The sequence below is a fragment of the Bos grunniens genome, chromosome 2, assembly GCF_055505025.1.
Source record: "Bos grunniens cultivar Pamir isolate PY7600 chromosome 2, Bosgru_T2T1.0, whole genome shotgun sequence".
NCBI lineage: Eukaryota > Metazoa > Chordata > Mammalia > Artiodactyla > Bovidae > Bos > Bos grunniens.
Genome location: NC_141166.1, coordinates 45,906,158 through 45,924,912, shown reverse-complemented (window position 1 = coordinate 45,924,912; position 18,755 = coordinate 45,906,158). Strand labels below are relative to the sequence as shown.

Sequence of the window (18,755 nt, the reverse complement as noted above, 5' to 3'; positions counted from 1 at the left end):
AGAAAACTAAGATCATGGCATCCAGTCCCATCACTTCATGGCAAATAGATGGGGAAACAGTGGAAACAGTGGCTGACGTTATTTTTCTGGGCTCCAAAATCACTGCAGATGGTGATTGCAGCCATGAAATTAAAAGACGCTTACTCCTTGGAAGGAAAGTTATGACCAACCTAGACAGCATATTGAAAAGCAGAGACATTACTTTGTCAACTAAGGTCCGTCTAGTCAAGGCTGTGGTTTTTCCATTAGTCATGTATGGATGTGAGAGTTGGACTATAAAGAGGGCTGCTGCTGCTTTGTCGCTTCAGTGTGTCTGACTCTGTGCAACCCCATAGATGGCAGCCCACCAGGCTCCGCCTTCCCTGGGATTCTCCAAGCAGAACACTGGAGTGGGTTGCCATTTCCTTCTCCAATGTATGAAAGTGAAAAATGAAAGTGAAGTACCTCAGTCATGTCCGACTCTTCGCATCCCATGGACTGCAGTCCACCAGGCTCCTGCGTCCGTGGGATTTTCTAGGCAAGAGTACTGGAGTGGGTTGCCATTGCCTTCTCCAAAAGAGGGCTGAGTGCTGAAGAATTGATGCTTTTGAACTATGGTGTTGGAGAAGACTCTTGAGAGTCCCTTGGACTGCAAGGAGATCCAACCAGTCCATCCTAAAGGAGATCAGCCCTGAATATTCATTGGAAGGATTGATGTTGAAGCTGAAATTCCAATACTTTGGCTACCTGATGCGAAGAGCTGACTCATTTGAAAAGACCCTGATGCTGGGAAGGATTGAGGGCAGGAAGAGAAAGGGACGACAGAGGATGAGATGGTTGGATGGTATCACCGATTCAATGGACATGGGTTTGGGTGAATTACAGGAGTTGGTAATGGACAGGGAAGCCTGGTGTGCTGCGGTTCATGGGGTCGCAAAGAGTCAAATACGACTGGGTGACTGAACTGGCTGATTCATGTAAGAATCTGATGAAATCTATGTACCCTCTTTTATCACATGACCCACACATATGTACTTAAACACTTACAGGGTCACATAAGCACACTGTCCCTCAAAGTTGTGAACAATTCAGGAGCTTGTGATTGGTCTCCTAGAGCACATTCATGGATTTCTAGTTAAAATTCTGTTATGGGTTCAATTTTGTCCCTTACTAATTTATGCATTGAAGTCCTAATGTCCTTTACCTAAGAGCATGCCCTTATTTGGAAATAAGGTTAATGCAGGTGTAATTGGTTAAGATGAGGCCATACTAGAATAAGGCCAACCTGTAATCCAATATGATTTGTGTCCTTATAAAAAGGGAAACTTTGGACACAGACATGTGTACGGGGGAGTACCATGTGAAGATGAAGGTAGAGATTTGTAAGCCAAGGAATTACTAATGATTGCCACGAAATTACCAGAAGCTAAGAAAAGCGGAACAGATTTTGCCCTAATAGTCTTCAGAAGGAACCAAACGTGCTGATGTCTTGATTTCAAATTTCTACTTTCCACAACTGAGAAGACAATAAATTTTCTGTTGGGTAAGCCACCAGGTTTGTGGTACTTTTGTTTCAATGGATCTAGTAAATCAATTTAGATCTCTTTGCCAGGATTAAAGTTTCACACTACCTTTTGAACACTGGCCAGAGTAATTTCCATGGGAAACTATGCTTTAGCTTTGGGATATCTTATACTGTACTTGCTTGATACTTTTTCAGTATCAGAGAATTCAAAACTTTTTTCTGCTTATAGAAAATTAAAAGAATATAAAATAGTGATTCAGTTTGATTTAGCAAACTGTCTCAATTAAATTCACTACAGTGTATTGGGCAGAAAAAAACTTAGGATCCAAATGATCTACATTTCCATTCTTACTCTGTGAACTTGGTAAGTCATTTAACTTTTCTAGACTTCAGTCATTTAACTTTTCTAGACTTTGTTCTTTTAAAATGAGAAGTTGAAGTTGAGCCTTTCTAACTCTAAAAGGTAGTGACTCCTATCTGACTTGATGACTTATTTATTAGGATAGTATTTTAACTTTAAAATTGACATAGTATGTTTTAATATTTTATTATTGTATGGTTAGGCATGTGTTTCATGCTTGTAGGAGTATGTTTTGTAGAATGTGACTTGGTTAAAATTTTTACTCTTAAGAAAGTATTATAATAGATAGAAAAAGACTATTATAATTCATGCTGTGTCAAAGGCTGTCACCTTCCCTCCAGAGCTATCTTTTATCATGTCAGACTATGTCTGAATACTTACTGAACTAGATTTAGAGCATTGGTTCCCAGCTTTTTCTTATTATACCATGAATTGAACACTAATGAAGTTTGTGTTCCTGAAGCCTGAAGAGAAAATCAGATATGGTAGTTAGTACTGTTTAACTGTTAAGCAGTTTCCTCTGCTATCATGCTTTTATTCATTCATTAGAAGTCCAAACATGGAAAGGTTGAGGGTACTACATAATTTGTGGGACCAAGGGCAAAGTGAAAGTTTGGGTCCCTTTGTTCAAAAAGAACGAAAAAAAAGCCGCTAAAGGCAGTAAAATGTATAGTTTTTTCTTCCATATCTTTCCTTTGACTTGTCATAGGGTTTTAAATTTTTTCATTTAATGTCATTTTAAGAAAATAAAAATAAAAAATTTAAATCATCATATATTTTACCATTCATTTTTAATATTTGCATGATGCCCATTTAAATGAAAATAAAAGAGTATTTAACTTATTTGTGGAATCACTGAAATTATACAATTATATTTTATAACTTGTTCTTGCATGTGTAGTTTTTACCAAAACAGTAGAAACACAAAACTAACTCAGTTGTTTTTATTTCTTGATACATGCATATTGGCTTACTGATGAATAGAAGGCAATGGCATCCCACTCCAGTACTTTTGCCTGGAAAGTCCCATGGATGGAGGAGCCTGGTGGGCTGCAATCCATGGGGTCTCTAGAGTCGGACACGACTGAGGGTCTTCACTTTCACTTTTCACTTTCATGCATTGGAGAAGGAAATGGCAACCCACTCCAGTGTTCTTGCCTGGAGAATCCCAGGGACGGGGAAGCCTAGTGGGCTGCCGTCTCTGGGGTCGCACAGAGTCGGACACAACTGAAGCGACTTAGCAGCAGCAGTAGCAGCAGTAAGAGAAAATAGAAATTATTAACTTTTTTTTGTCATCATATTCTGCATAAGTGGTTGCCTAAAATGGACAACTAATAGGAGTAAGAAAGGATATGATAGTGCTCTTTGGTTGTTCATGTTTCATAGAACACCATCGCCTTCTGAGTTCCAAGCAAACTGTGGCCTCTTGAGCGCCCTCTTCTCCAAATAAGAATTGTTAGAGTAGTCTTTGTGCTTTGTGGCTGGGGAAGAGACTTTTATTTTTCTGAGGATCCTTGCTAGTCCTTTTTGGTAGATAATTGTCAGAAGGACCCCAGGTTGTAACCAGTGAGTTAAGGAAATGGATATTAACCTTTTGCATAGAATTAAATTGTTTAATAGGAATCGAAGAACCAGAATACAAGTCCTGTTTTCTGGGACATGAGCATAGTTTCATGAGTGTGGAATATGTTTGTCAAATTAAAATTTCTCTCTACATGAAGTTAATTAATCCATTATAATTTAAACCTGATTTTCATGAAAACCAAACAAAATTGAACATCAGTGAGTAAGTAAATCTCTGTGCCAGAGATTCGGAGACTTTTTGGGTCATGGTGTCATGCAAACTTGAAGTTAGACATGGTATTAGAGGCTGTGACTTGGTAATTCAACTGTTTTCACTTTATCACCAGTGTGTGCTGATTCATACACAGGGGCAGCAACAGTGTTCTAACAAATTTACAGCTCTGATGATGCTGTAATTGGTATTGGTAGTGGCTGAGGTCTGGGGTAGTCTATCTGAGTGGGTCCTGTGCAGACATCATTCTCCGTGCTAATATTTGTTCTGTCCATTTGTGGCACCTTGCGTAAATATTGGTGTGATCCATCTAGTTCAGGTACTTCTCCTTAATCGTACTGTGTTCACATTGTATTCTGCATATATATTATACCTAGGAGTTACACAGCTAATGTTTTGAAGAGGTTCTCTGGGGAGGGAGTGGCACCATGCAGTGGTGCTTATGGGCTCTCAGTTCCCTAACTAGGGTTTGAACCTGGTCCATGACAGTGAAAACCCAGTGAAAATCCTAACCATTGGCCATCAGGGAACTCCCTTAAAGAGGTTTTTATTTTTTTTTAAAGAGGTTTTTAAACTCAGAATTTCATAAGAAAAATAGAATTCACTGAGGGAAAATAAATCTGGTATCTAAAAATAATGCATAACTCTTGACTGTAGTTATCTGGCATGATGAATAAAATGCTAAAGGATGTAATGCCAGGTCTTGGTGTCCAAAAGTCTGGATTGTGTTGTATAAAATACTTTCTAAAAAATGTTTTTTAAAAGCTTTGTAATTTTACGTTACAAAATAATTCCATATGTTCTTTTTCTCATAGAAATCATATATCTATGGGTGCTTCTTACTTCTAACTATCAAATATCCATCCATCTGCACCGGTCAGTTAAATTGCTTCTCATAACAAATTTTGTTGTTTGGTTTTTTTTATCATTGGATGTTAATTGTACTGGCACAGTGGTATATGAATCTAGGGAAGAAATAAATCAGTGATATAGGAGAGTTAGTGGGTCTTCCCCAAAGCTTTCATTTAGTTAAATAAATAAATGTATGTGATGCACTTAGCACTGTGCCTGGCATAGAGGATGTGGGCAGCAAGTGTTTTTAAAATAAACAAAAATTTAGATTCTTGTAAGCATTAGTAGTAATTATATTAGGGACTCTAATCAGTCTTCTATCTTTTAGATTTGAAAGAAGCAGGAAATAGGGCGTCGGACCTAAAAGGAAACAGGAAGTCTACCCATGTTTTTATTTCACATTCCACTTGAAGTATCTTGGAAACACAGGGTAAAGCATCAGACAATAGTTGTATATGGATTTTTTTTTTCTTTTTATCTATCACTTTATCTACTTTGTTTTATATTTTTATTTTAGAATACGGGGGATGGAGCATTCTGTGTCTGGATGCCTGGAATGTCTTGAATTAATTCATTAATATTAGGAACATTATGTTTTTTTTTGTCAAGGAGATAAGTTTTCTTTCCTTTCCCATTCATTAGTCAAAGGAACAAAGTATTCTTAAATCCTCATGCAAGCAGGTATGTGATTCAAAAACAAATCATTTAGATCAAACAGGATGTGGAAAGAACTCAAAAAGATATGTAAGTAATAACTTAATTGTATTATAAATGAGTAATATATAATCATAGTGAGGGAGGTTAGAGAGGAAAAGAATAAGCTTAAGTTACTTTGAAAAACCATAAAGTTAAAGACAAAAAATATTATACCCAGATACTGTACTGTTGGTTTCTTTCTACTTTTAATATATACTTGTATTGGACAAATAAGTAAAAATATTATCAGTAAATCAGATATAATAAAGCTCTACCTGGGTGGACATGTGATACTTTATATATAACTTCCCTTGTATCTGTACTGGAATACACTTACAAGTGTCTTTGTGCTGCCCCTGTATCATTTTAGGATGGCTTAAATTAAAGCTTTTGGAAAAACTGTGCTTTGATATGGTATCTGCACAGCAGGAGAGTAATCTTCCCAGTATAAGATGTTAAAAGACATCTTTTTGGTGTTGGTTCTCATAAATCTTGGTGTCCTTCCAGTATGTTACTGATTTTACAGTTTGTAGCACTGTTTGGTATGAGAGTCATTGTAGATACTGAATTCTGAGTTTACTTCATTTTCTGGTTTATCCTTGTTTACATAGGCTGTTTTCAGTTTGACTTGAAGTCTTAGGTTGAGGCTAAGGGTATCATATGTTTGCAAACAGAATAGTATTGTAGGGAAGAAAAAGCCATTTTCTCTACCTTTTGCGTCTTGACTAGGGCTCTGTTAAAAAAGACTGATTAACAGCAGAAAGGCATACACATTTATTATTTTTAAAAATTAAAAAAATTTTTTGGTGTTGTACATGACATAGGAGCTTTCATCAGGAAATGAGGCCCTAAGAAGCAGATAAGCCTGGGCATTCTTTTTTTTTCAAAGATGTCTTCTAGGTGTTTTTTTTTTAATTTTAATTTTTAAAAATTATTAAAATATAACATATTTACAGGAGACTGGGAAGATAAGGAACAAAGTTACATATATAGTTTCACTATATGTTACAATTTTTTTAAAGTAGATAAATTAAGATTTTTAGTTGGAGTTTCAGTATCAAATTCTCAAAAATTAATAGAATGAATATATAGAGAAGTAGAAGAGCTTGAGCAGCCTTACACTAGGTTTGATGAAGCGTGGGGAATTGTGAGAAATGTGATAGGACAATGGGATACGAGCTATGAAGGTAGTAAACTAGGGGGAAACAGAGTAAGACCTGTTCCTTTGGTGTCCCTCTGGCTTTGAGTCAAGGATGCTCTTTTTTCCCCCAGGTATAGGGGTGCCACCTCTCATCTAGAGGTTTTTTGACCTGCTTCAGAAGAGATGGGGGAGATCAGAAAGCCCTTCCTGCATCTGTTGTTAGTCAGATTCCTTCAGCTTAATATATTCAATATGCAAAGGTACCATATTTTAGAGTGGTGTTTTGAACCCCATGAGTATCACAAATACTCTTTATATTTATGATCAAGAACTTAGAACTATACTCTTTTCACTTTGGAGTACACTTCCAGAGATAGATCATTAGAGTATAGCTATTATTCTATAATTTATATATTACTAACTTAATGTTATATATACTAAAATTGTCCTATGATATATTTCTGTCTACTATCTTTGTCTTTAGATGAAGTTTGTCAGAGCCTGCCTGGGTGTACAAATGATAGTTTTCTGAATATTCTCCATAGTGGGCCAATGTATTTTACATGCTAAAATTTTTTTAAAGTGTCTGTGGAAATGAACTACAGCATACTTCAGGCTCCCACATTACTTATTAACCTCATTTTAAAATGGGTAATTTACAACAGTGCTACTGTCCTATTGGCTTTGTGCCAAATGGAATGGATATTCTGCCCTTATTTTAAGTCTTATAAAGAAAATATCCATTATATTTCTGAGGAGCTTTGCCAAGATCAACAATTATCACTTTGAATTTTAGTAGTATTTTATAGTATTCAAAGTGTTCTTGCATATTTCCTTATTTGCTAGAGGTTATATCAATACTTTTTCTATGGTGGGAATATTAGTCCAGTCTGTCATCACTTATTAAGGTATGTTTTGTCATAATTTGAAGATGTAGCTTGTATGTGTCACCAATAATTCTCAATAAAAATACAGGCAAGAAGTGTTTCGTAAATTTTATAATCAGGAGATAATAAATCTTGAAGGAAAACTAGAGTTTATATGAGCACTAACCACACTATTAAAAATTTTTTTTCTCGAACTCACTTTTCTGTTTCTACCTATGATGGATCCAGTGTCTTCAGTAATTACTCTTTCATGGGTAGTTCTAGGATTATGTAATTGAAGCATGAAGAAGACTATTTTTTACATGTGTATTTATCATTTGCCTCTATGTGTAAGTATAGGACAGTTGATTCTCATTATTTGTAGTGGTTTTTTTGCAGATTCATCTACTCATTAAAATTTGTAAGCCCTCAAATGGATACTTGTGGCACTTTTTGTGGTCACTTGTGGACATACGCAGAACTGTGAAAAATTTGAGTCATCTGATGTGAATGTTCCCACTTGAGGTCAAACAAGGCAATGCACTGCCTTGTTTCAGTTCTTAAATTATAAACAAATGTCCTTTCCATGGTCTGTTTATTTGCCACATTTTCTCATTTTCGTTGATGATTTCACTGCTTAAAATGGCCTGCAGATGTAGTACTGTGAGTTTGTCTGGTGTTCCTAAATGCAAGAAGGCTTTTCTCCTTGTGGAGAAAATACTAGATAAACTTCATTCAGACATTAGTTGTAGTGCTGTTGGTCATGAGTTCAGTGTTAATGTAGCCACAATATATATTAAAAAAGGTTTAATATATATTAGATAAGGTTTATTAAGCAGAGACATACAGACACAGAACAGTATTATATATTTGGTTGATGAAAATGTTGTGACTAGAGGCTTTAGGAATCTAACCCTGATTTTCTTCCAGTTCATTATTTTCTAATTCAGTGTTTGCAGCAACTTTATAGAACATATAAGAATCAATTCTCTGTGTGTGTGTATTATGATACCTGTGTTCTGTATTATAAATTACATATATTATTAGTGATATTACATATTTTATATATTACAAATTATATATGTATTATATGTGTTCTGCTCTCACCAAATCCTACAAAAGCATCCATATTCTTATGAATGAAAAAAATGTGTTTAGACACAATATAATAGCCAAAATTCATGGTCTGGCTCCAAATTCTGTTTTCTTTTTAGATTCTTACTGTCTGCTTTGCCTAAGAAATATCATATAAAAAACTGTGATTGTTAGATTCCAGGAATAGTGAGTTTTCCCCTCACATCTTTCTATTTGATAATTAAATTGCCTTGATTTTAAGATAAAATTGAATATCATGTACTGTTTTGTTTTAAATTTTAAATACCTTTTTCTGTAGTGATTGATTTATTTAAATGAATATTCTAATTAGGATAACTTTTTCTAGGTAATTTTTGTTGATTCTCTTCTGGGCTTTTTAAGTACAGCCTAGAGTAGAAAATGGGAAACATTAGAGTTTCAGTTTCTGTAAGTAAGGTCTTACATATTTAGTGTATCTAACGTTTCCAGAAGAAAACAGTATCTTGTTGATTCTTAAGCTTTTCACTACTATTTGTTTTCCAAAAAGCACAGTGAGACATTAGAAAACAATTTATTATATAAATAAAAGAAGGGAATGATATGCATTTACTTCAAAAGGAATCAGAATATTTCTATTAACAATGCTTACTTATCCCTTTTCTTTTTCTCTCAGAGGTAGAATTGGTTAATTAATTGCCTAGTGCTGCTTATTGCTTACCATAAACAGAGAAATTAGGATGTCTCTAAAATAAGAGACTAAGAAAGAATAGAAGACTTACCATAGACAATAATGGAAAGGTCTAACCTCTATTTGAGATACACATATCCTAAGAAATATTGAGCAATTGCAAAATTAAGCTTGAAGAGAATATTTTTACTAAATAATATAGCACAGTTAATGAAATTAATTTTTTTTATTTTTATTTTTTGAAATTAATTTATACACAAACTTAGTGAATTTTATCGATTAGTCTTACATATCCAAAAACTCCTTTCAAATGTTGCTTCTAATTAAGTGTTCTGGGTTTAAGTTGAAGGATGGGACCTGCAGGATTTCCTGTGCAGTGGTAAAGAATCTGCCTGCCAGTGCAAGAGACGCAAGAGATGCGGGTTCAGTCCATTGGTTGGGAAGATCTCATGGAAAAGGAAATTGCAACCCACTCCGGTATTCTTCCCTGGCAGGCTACAGTCCAGAGGGTGGCAAAGAGTTGGATACAACTGAGTTGCGTGTGTACACATACCCACCCAGCCACACACAGATACACTCGGGGCCTGCTGGCATTCCTGAATGTGCATTTGTAATCCTACATCCTGCCTGGAATATGAAAACATTTATAGGAGAGTGAAAGAGTCATAAGGACAAAGTTTAGTTATTTTTTTAATATATGAGATACAATATAGAAGAAAAAATTAGCATTTCATTAAAAAAAAAAAGTTGCGTTTTTCTTTTAAAATCAGGCAGTGGTATATTTACAGACATAGTTATGTATCACTGAAGGGTTTCTCCCCCAGAATTTTAAGTCTGTATAATTACTACTGTTAACATTTTCTATAGTATTTAGTAGTAAAACTATTACCTTTAAAAAACTTTTTTAATGTGCTTAAGGGAGGGGAGTTTAGAAATTTAGAGGCAATAAGGGTGAGTATCACTAGAGGTCAGCCACAGAGAAGAAATGTCCCCTTTTTGCCACTGTCTCTCCCTAAGAAAAGAGACAGTTCCACTTAGTTATAGATATTGGGAAAGCAGCAGTGGGAGCACCTGTTGATTTTTTGCATGTTGGGTGGGGTGAGGAAAACTCAAGAATTTGAAAAGTGACTATATAGTGAATAACATGTATTGTCATTTTAAAAAAAATATTTATTTATATGTTTATTTATTTGACTACACTGGGTCTTAGTTGAGGCATATGGATCTTTAGTTGAGGCTTGTGAGATCTAGTTCCCTGACCTGGGATCTAACTCAGCCCTCTGCTATTGGAAGCTTGGAGTCTTAGCCACTGGACAACCAGGGAAGTCTTACGCTCACTTCAAAAAGCAGAAAATATCACTGTTAGTGAAGGTGTTTCTTACTTCATAGTTTGATGTGTGACTTCTGTTCCAAAAACAACATTGACAGGTATAATATTAGAAGATAACATTCGTAAGCTCAAAAGCAAGTGTAACATCTCTGTGGAGTAGAAGAGCAAAGTGTTGTGAATAGCCAAGCTCTGGGACTGGAAGTTGGCAGTGATGAGTATAAAATAGGTTCCCTTAGGGTTGCTGCTGCTGCTGCTGCTAAGTCTCGTCAGTCGTGTCCGACTCTGTGTGACCCCATAGACGGCAGCCCACCAGGCTCTCCCAACCCTGGGATTCTCCAGGCAAGAACACTGGAGTGGGTTGCCATTTCCTTCTCCAATGCATGAAAGTGAAGAGTGAAAGTGAAGTTGCTCAGTCATGTCCGAGTCTTAGCAACCCCATGGACTGCAGCCTACCAGGCTCTTCCGTCCATGGGATTTTCCAGGCAAGAGTACTGGAGTGGGTGCCATCGCTTTCTCCGTCCTTCAGGGTTAGCAGGTTCCAAAAGTAACCATGTGACAACATCAGAACTAGGCTTGTCTTGATCCCAGGTGTTCTCTCTTGAAAGGAGGCAAAACAAGCAGCTTGTTTCTTCTCAGTGTTAAAATTTTTTAAATTTTTTCATTAACTGTGGACCTAAGGAGCACCAGAATGAAGACTTTCACCTTTATGGCCAGAACTTAGCCAAGGTCTCTCTGATCTGTGACTGGATATGCAGCATCCCCTTTATATTTGCAGGGTTGGAGTTTCAAAATGACAGTATAGTTTTGGACTACAAGCAAAGTATAGGTATCTGGGGGAAAATACCTGAAAGTCTCCCGGAGATGAAATGGTGAGAGGGAGTTGGGAGAGAGAGAGAGGACAGACAAGAAGTCTGAGGCTGCAAACTCAAATTTCAAAACATCTGAGGAATAAAACCTAAGATTGAGGAAGGTCATTAGAAATGAACTAGAAGTGACACTTATATGTGGAAAAATAATCTGTGTGTGAAAAAGCTTGAAGAAAATCTGTTATCTTTTTGACTGTGGTCTGGAAAAGGATTTCTTTAAAAAGATATAAAAAACAATAAAGGAAAATTAATAAATATAATTACATTAAATTAAAAATTCTAGGGAACTTCCCTGGAAGTCCATTGGTTAAGACTCTGCTTCCAATTCAGGGGGTGTTGGTTCAATCCCTAGTTGGGGAACTAAGATCCTTCATGCCATATGGTGTGGCCAAAAAATTAAAAACAAAAAAAATTCTGTGACTTCCCTAATTGTCCAGTGGTTAGAATCCACCTGCCACTGCAGGGGACATGGGTTCAGTCCCTGGTCCGGGAAGATCTCACATGCCCACAAAACAACAAAGTCTGTGCACTACCTACTGAATGAAGTTCATAATGCCCTAGAGCCTGTGATCCACAAGAGAAGCCACTGCTTTGAGAATCCTGTGCACCTCAACTAGAGAGTAGCCCTCATTACTGCAACTAGAGAAAGCCTTTCACAGCAGGTAAGACCCAGAGTAGCCAAAGATTAAAAAAAAATAAAAACTTAGTTAAAAATTGTTTATTTCTGTACAACTGGAGATACACAAAAAGTGAAAAAAGCAGCCTCAGGTTGAGAAAGATATTTGTGAAATATATAATCAAATAAGGATCATTATCTAAAATAAGAAAAACATTAAAAAAGTAGTTCAAAAGGAAAATGGGAAAGGCTTTGCATTCACAAAATAGGGAACCTAGATGGCTAATCGGAGAAGGCAATGGCAACCCACTCCAATACTCTTGCCTGGAAAATCCCATGGATGGAGGAGCCTGGTAGGCTGCAGTCCATGGGGTCGCTAAGAGTTGGACACGTCTGAGCGACTTCACTTTCACTTTTCACTTTCATGCATTGGAGAAGGCAATGGCAGTCCACTCCAGTGTTCTTGCCTGGAGAATCCGGGGGACAGAGGAGCCTAGTGGGCTGCCGTCTGTGGGGTCACACAGAGTCGGACACGACTGAAGCGACTTAGCAGCAGCAGCAGCAGATGGCTAATAAGCTTCTGAAAAGCCACAGGATTAATCAAGGAAATGCCAGAAAGAAGATAAAAAAAATTCTGGAGAGTCTGACAGCAATTCAAGTAAGTGGCTGGAAGTAATATATTACTTAGGCTCTGAGTTAGAATGTGTTGTTTAAGGCAATGGAGATTTTGGGATTATTACTGCATATAATCAAGTTTATTTTGGTAAAAAGAGGCAGTAAAATGGCTTTGGGACTAGGAAGAAGGGGAGACTTTATATGTCCTGGTATACCTTTATATTACTCTGTGCATGTATTAAAGTATAAAATTACTCTGGTATCATGTAGAGACTAGATGAGGAACTAGTAAGGCGTCTATCAAAGTTGTTTCAGCAGGAGATGATGACAGCCAAAACTAGGATGGTGCGTTGGGTACAGATTAACATAGATAGATGGAGTCAGAGCTATTTTGAGGTAGCATTCACTGTGCTTTGTGATGAATTGGACATTATGTATTTCTGCAGTGGAAATTTTACAGTGAGCATATAATACATTTATGGGCCCAAAATAAAGTGATTAAGTAAAAAATAAAGAAGTAGACCTATAACAAGCTTTAAGTAAAAACTAAAGAAGTAGGCCTATATCAAGCTTTCACTATAACATAACATCAAAATGAAGTTATGTTGACTAAAATAAAAAATGCACAATATGAGAGTTGTATTTCTGTTTTATTTGGGATCTTACTGAGGACTATTCCCAGGTGGCTCAGATGGTAAAGAATCTGCATGGAATGCAGGAAACCTGGGTTCAACCCCTTGTCGGAGGATTCCCCTGGAGAAGTGCATGGCAACCCACTTCAGTATTCTTAACCTGGAGAATTCCATAGACAGAGGAGCCTGGCAGTCGCAGAGTTGATTGACACAACTGAGTGACTAACACTTCCACTTTCACTTTCACTGGGGACTATAGCCTGGTAGGCAGTGTCTAACATAGGACTGAGGAGCTGTTCGAAAGAGGTGGAGGGTGATATCAGTGATTTTGGAGAAAGGGTACATGCTATCCAGAACACATCTCAGTAGAAGGTTGCTACTGGTCACGAGGAACACATATCTCAGTTAATGATTTTATTGATTTTTCTAAGAATGAGAAGAAGGAACATTTGGGTTCATAAAATTTTCTCCTGGAAGTATTCTGGAGGCTTGTTCTACTAGTTTTGCCAGAGCACAGAATGCCTCATTCCAATCTCCTTCAGAGCTCCTTTCAGAATGTGTTTGTTGAATGTCAGTGACTGCAGTGACTTAGTGATTTAATTTGTGTAGAACCAGATGGCAAGTGACATTCTTTAGTTGGCAGTTGTTAAGTAAAAAAAGAATTAGGCCTATATTATAATAAGATTCCATTATTTTCTGAGCCTTAAAACTTTCTCAGTTCTGTATTATTGTCTGTCAGGTAGTTTGATTTCTTTATTCGTTTGGACCTTTATTTCTGTTCTCATAGCACTTTTCTGTGAAGAATTTTATTTTGCACCCCCCCCCACCACTGCATCACTGTAAGAAATAACCTTTTACTGTTTCACACACCTTCTGTCTATTCCCTCTACAGTTCCTCCATATTTTGAGCAGTCTGATCTTGCGCAAGTGTAATTGCAGTGCAGTTTTTTTGCACACACACCAACTGTAGTAGACTCTTATCTGTAAGCCAGTGTTTTATAGAACAGAGTATAACCCTCCACCTTACTGACCTTACCTTTTCCTGTAACTCCTTCCCTAAGAACACAGACATCCCCGCACACACCCCCACACACATCCACACCTCCCTTCTCTACATCCCCCTACTCACACACACACCCTCTCTCTCCCCCTCCCTCCCTCCCTCCTCTGCCTTTTCCTATAACTCCTTCCCTAAGACACACACACACAGACACACACCCTCCTCCCTCCTCTCATCCCTCTTGTCCTCTCTTCCTCCCCCTTCTATCACATACATATACTTGCTCTCTGTAGTTCATAGTTTATCAGAACTTAATGATTTATATTCAGTTCAGTTCAGTCACTCAATCGTGTCCAACTCTGCGACCTCATGGACTGCAGCATGCCAGGCCTCCCTGTCCATACCAATTCCTGGAGCCTACTCAAACTTATGTCCGTTGTGTCGGTGATGCCATCCAACCGTCTTATCCTCTGTCATCTCCTTCTCCTCCCACCTTCAATCTTTCCCAGCATCAGGGTCTTTTCTAGTGAGTCAGTTCTTTGCATCAAGTAGCCAAAGTATGGGAGCTTCAGCTTTAGCATCAGTCCTTCCAATGAATATTCAGGACTGATTTCCCTTAGGATGGACTGGTTGGATCTCCTTGCAGTCCAAGGGACTCTCAAGAGTCTTCTCCAACACCACAGTTCAAAAGCATTGATTCTTCGGTGCTCAGCTCTCTTCATAGTCCAACTCTCACATCCATACATGACTAGTGGAAAAAGCATAGCTTTGACTAGGTGGACTTTTGTTGTCCACCAAAGTAATGTCTCTGCTTTTTAATATGCTGTCTAGGTTGGTCATAACTTTTCTTCCAGGGAGCAAGCATCTTTTAATTTCATGGCTGCAGTCACCATTTGCAGTGATTTTGGAGCCCCCAAAAATAAAGTCTCTCACTGTTTCTATTGCTTCCCTGTCTATTCACCATGAAATGCTCCTATTTCTCTGCTTCTATTCTTATTGTTTTTGAATGCCATTGTGCCTCTTGGTATCTTACTGAATTTTTTTGAATCCATCACATATCCATCATGATTCCTCATGCCTCTAACTAGAAGTTTTCGCATGTGTCTGTACCATTCTGTTTACTTCTGTCATGGCACTTTTCCGTGCAAAACTGTTCTTCCTTTATTTCCTGGATAAGTTACTGACACCACTATTTACCCTGTTGCCCAGGCCACATATTACAGGGGTTATCTTTGGTTCTTGATTATTCTCTCAGTTTCCATGTCCATTTCTACCAGAGCATCCATTTAGACACCAAGGTAATTGTATCATTTCTAAGGAAATAACTGACATTATCTAGAAACAACTGTAGCATATACAATGTAGAGAAATTATTTTCTTAGCTCTTGTCTTTGAGGGATTTTTCTTATTTCTACTATACAGGTGAGGGAACCAGGTTCAATGAGGCTAGGGTTAGATGTTAACATTTTTATGTGACTTCAAGGCCTATGCTAGTTTTATTTGGCCCTATAAATATTTCTCTATTCTCTTCTCTTTATTTCTGTTACTGCTTTTATCATTTTTTCTCTTAATTATTGTAGTAGCTTTTTAAAAATACTTTTTCATTGTGGTTTATCACACAATACTGAATATATGCAATAGCTTTCTAACTGGTACAATGCCTCTCTTTTCTCCCTCCTGCAATCTCTTTTTCATACTCTGCCAGAGTGCTTCTCTAAAATACAAATCTGTTCATTTTATTCCCCTGCTTAAAATTCTTCAGTTGTTCCCTGTGGCCCACAAAATGAAGTTCAAACTCCTTATCGTGGAACATCCATCATCTGGTTCCTGCTTACATTTTCAACATCATTTCCTACTACTCTCCCTTCCCCAGTCTGCATTCCAGCAACACTGTACTGTTAATGGTTACTGGAACTTAACATGTTCTCATCAAGATTTTGCTTTTGGAATTTTCCCCTTGTATGCAATTTCCTTCTCTCTCGGTCTGCTGTGTAAATCCTTACTTTTCTTTCACAGTTCAGTTCAAGCTACAGTTCTGTGATGTGGACATTTAACAATATTCCTTGGCTTTCCCTGGAAAAATGAGGCAGTGTTAGGATTATCTGCATCCTTTTTTTTTTTTGCTTTCAGTAGCGCATTCAGCACATTGTACTCTGTTTCTCTCACCTATTAGACAGTGGCATCCCTAAGGGCAGAATTCTTATCCCCTTTAAGACAAACTTACAGGTATTTCCCATTAAAAAATGTACATATTCACCTCTACAAAATTTCACAGACTTTAGATTTAGGACCCCTGTAACAGAGATTGAGAATAAAGCTTAGTTTGTTAAGAAACAGTGTTTAATTATAGTGGTTGTGGTAGAACTGAAGATGGTAAGCAACTCCTTGAGGGAAGAACAAAGATGCTCTTTGTGATGATTTTCTTCTGATTGGGGCCATGGCTTAGGTCCTAAGGTTTTGTGTTTTAGGACCCAGACAACCCTAAATTAATGTCTTGACATTTTTAGTTGTTGATGTTTAATTTTTTTTTCCTGTTAGTATTGATTGTCAAATTTTTAGAAAAGGCTGAAGTTTGTTATTTTCTAAGGAAAAGTAGTATGTTGATAGAGATAAGATATTACAAAAGGGAGGAAGAATATAATTTAAGGGAAATTATTGACAAGTGAACTTAATGTTTCCAAAATTGATAACTGGTTGCATTTGTTTACAGGAACTTTTGTAAATGTGGTTACACACAGCTTATATCTACAGTCATAGACAACAAATATGTATAAGTTAATTGAAAGAAATATTAATTCTAGGGAATATCCTCTCATATGCATGGGCATATGCATTATTATTGTATGTGTGTAGGGAATAGAAGATAATTGTCCACACCCTCACCTGCCCTACCAAGTTCTTTAAAAATGAGCACAAAGATGGGAGTCGACTTTAATTTGATTAAAAAAGTGTGCAGCCACCTGCTGAAAAAGCATAAGTGCAGAATCAGTTGCAGTTAACCCAGTAATGGGTTGGGAGCAGTCAGAATCCATGCTTTACTACCGTGTTTTCCTTCAAAAGGAGATACAGTTTATCCTGCACTGTACCTGTTGTGGTTTGGAGAATTTTGTCTTCTGAGCTTTTGAGTTATCTGTGACTTGCATTATAGTGCATTGTCCATGGTAAAAGTATTGCTTCATGAATTTTTTGTTTAACTTGTATGTGTATGTATGTGTGTACTAGGGCATATGGCTCAAAAAAAGCATTTCTTACACTGTTATAAGTTAACTATGTAAAATGACACATCATTTTTTAATAGTGTTAGTAAATTGGCTATTTTCATGAAAAATTTTATCTTAAAATACAGAAATTTCATTTGGTTCTTGGCATTGTCATTTGCAACAGTGCATGCCCTATTTTTGAATTAGCTCTGAAAACATCCAGGTAGATCATTGATCAAAGATGCTACATATAGGGTGAAATTTTGCCTTTTCTATGGGAAATTTGTTTGGTTCTTTCCAAGTAATATTTTGTGATTCTAGCTTATTTAAGGTCCTGTTCCTAGAAAATGATGTATTCTTTTTTTTTTTTTTAACAGTTTTTTCAGTTGTACTTAAAATAACCTCAGCCCAAATTGGCTATTTCAAACTTGGCAGTTTTGCAAGAAACATGACTATAGAATTCTTTACTAAGTCTTTGCAAAATATTTTGTCTTACTGGAGGAATTGTCCTTTACTCAGCTTGTGTTTTCTTATTTTCATATTTTCTCATATTATCCAAATGGGAAATTTTTCTTTTTAGTAAATTAATATCTCTTTGGAGAAGGCAATGGCACCCCACTCCAGTACTCTTGCCTGGAAGATCCCATGGATGGGAGGAGCCTGGTAGGCTGCAGTCCATGGGGTCACTAGAAGTCCGACACGACTGAGCGACTTCACTTTCACTTTTCACTTTCATGCATTGGAGAAGGAAATGGCAACCCACTCCAGTGTTCTTGCCTGGAGAATCCCAGGGACTCGGGAGCCTGGTGGGCTGCCGCCTATGGGGTCGCACAGAGTCGGACATGACTGAAGTGACTAAGCAGCAGCAGCAGCAGCAGCAGCAGCAGCAGCAGCATCTCTTTGGGAGCTTCTCTCAAAAGCCTTATGTTTACCTCTCAGGAATTTCAACTGATTGTTTATGTCTTTGCTTCTACTATTTTCAGTTGTTGCAAATAAATTTTCGCTTACTGTATACTGTTTCACAGATGTCATTTTATTCATATCTAATATTTTCTGTAGCAGCATATGAGTTGTTCAGTTGTCAGCACAAGCAATTTTAGAACATTTTTATCATCCCCCCCCACTCCAAAAAAGGTTCTGTGTGCATTAACAATAATTCTTCATTCATTCCTTCCCCCAGCCCTTGGCAACCACTGAATCTACTTTCTTGTCTCTAAGAAATTGCCTGTTCTGGACATTTCATGTAAATGGTATCATAAAATATGTGACCTTTTCTGTCTGGTTTCTTTCAGTTAGTACTGTCTTTTTAAGGTACATCCATGTTGTAACAGGTATCAATAATTCTTTTGTTTTTGTTCCCTAATATTCCATTATGGATATATCATATTTTGTTTATCCATTTATCAGCTGATGGACATTTAGGGTTGTTTACAGTTTTTGACTGTATGGATCACAACAAACTGTGGAAAATTCTTAAAGATATGGGAATACTAGACCACTTGACCTGCCTCCTGAGAAA

The 18,755-nt window shown here is 37.0% G+C and overlaps 1 protein-coding gene across 3 annotated transcripts in view; it reads left to right on the top strand.

Moving 5' to 3' along the window:
- Window positions 1-18,755, top strand: part of BMPR2 (bone morphogenetic protein receptor type 2) — a 151,936-nt gene that overhangs the window by 40,573 nt on the left and 92,608 nt on the right. Inside the window, exon 1 of one of the 3 annotated variants that reach the window (XM_086345738.1) lies at window positions 12,079-12,447. The exons of the other annotated variants lie outside the window; for them this stretch is intronic. The gene's annotated coding sequence lies outside the window, so the exon portion shown is untranslated. Of the gene's footprint in view, window positions 1-12,078; window positions 12,448-18,755 lie in introns of those variants that run through there. 3 annotated transcript variants of the gene reach the window in all.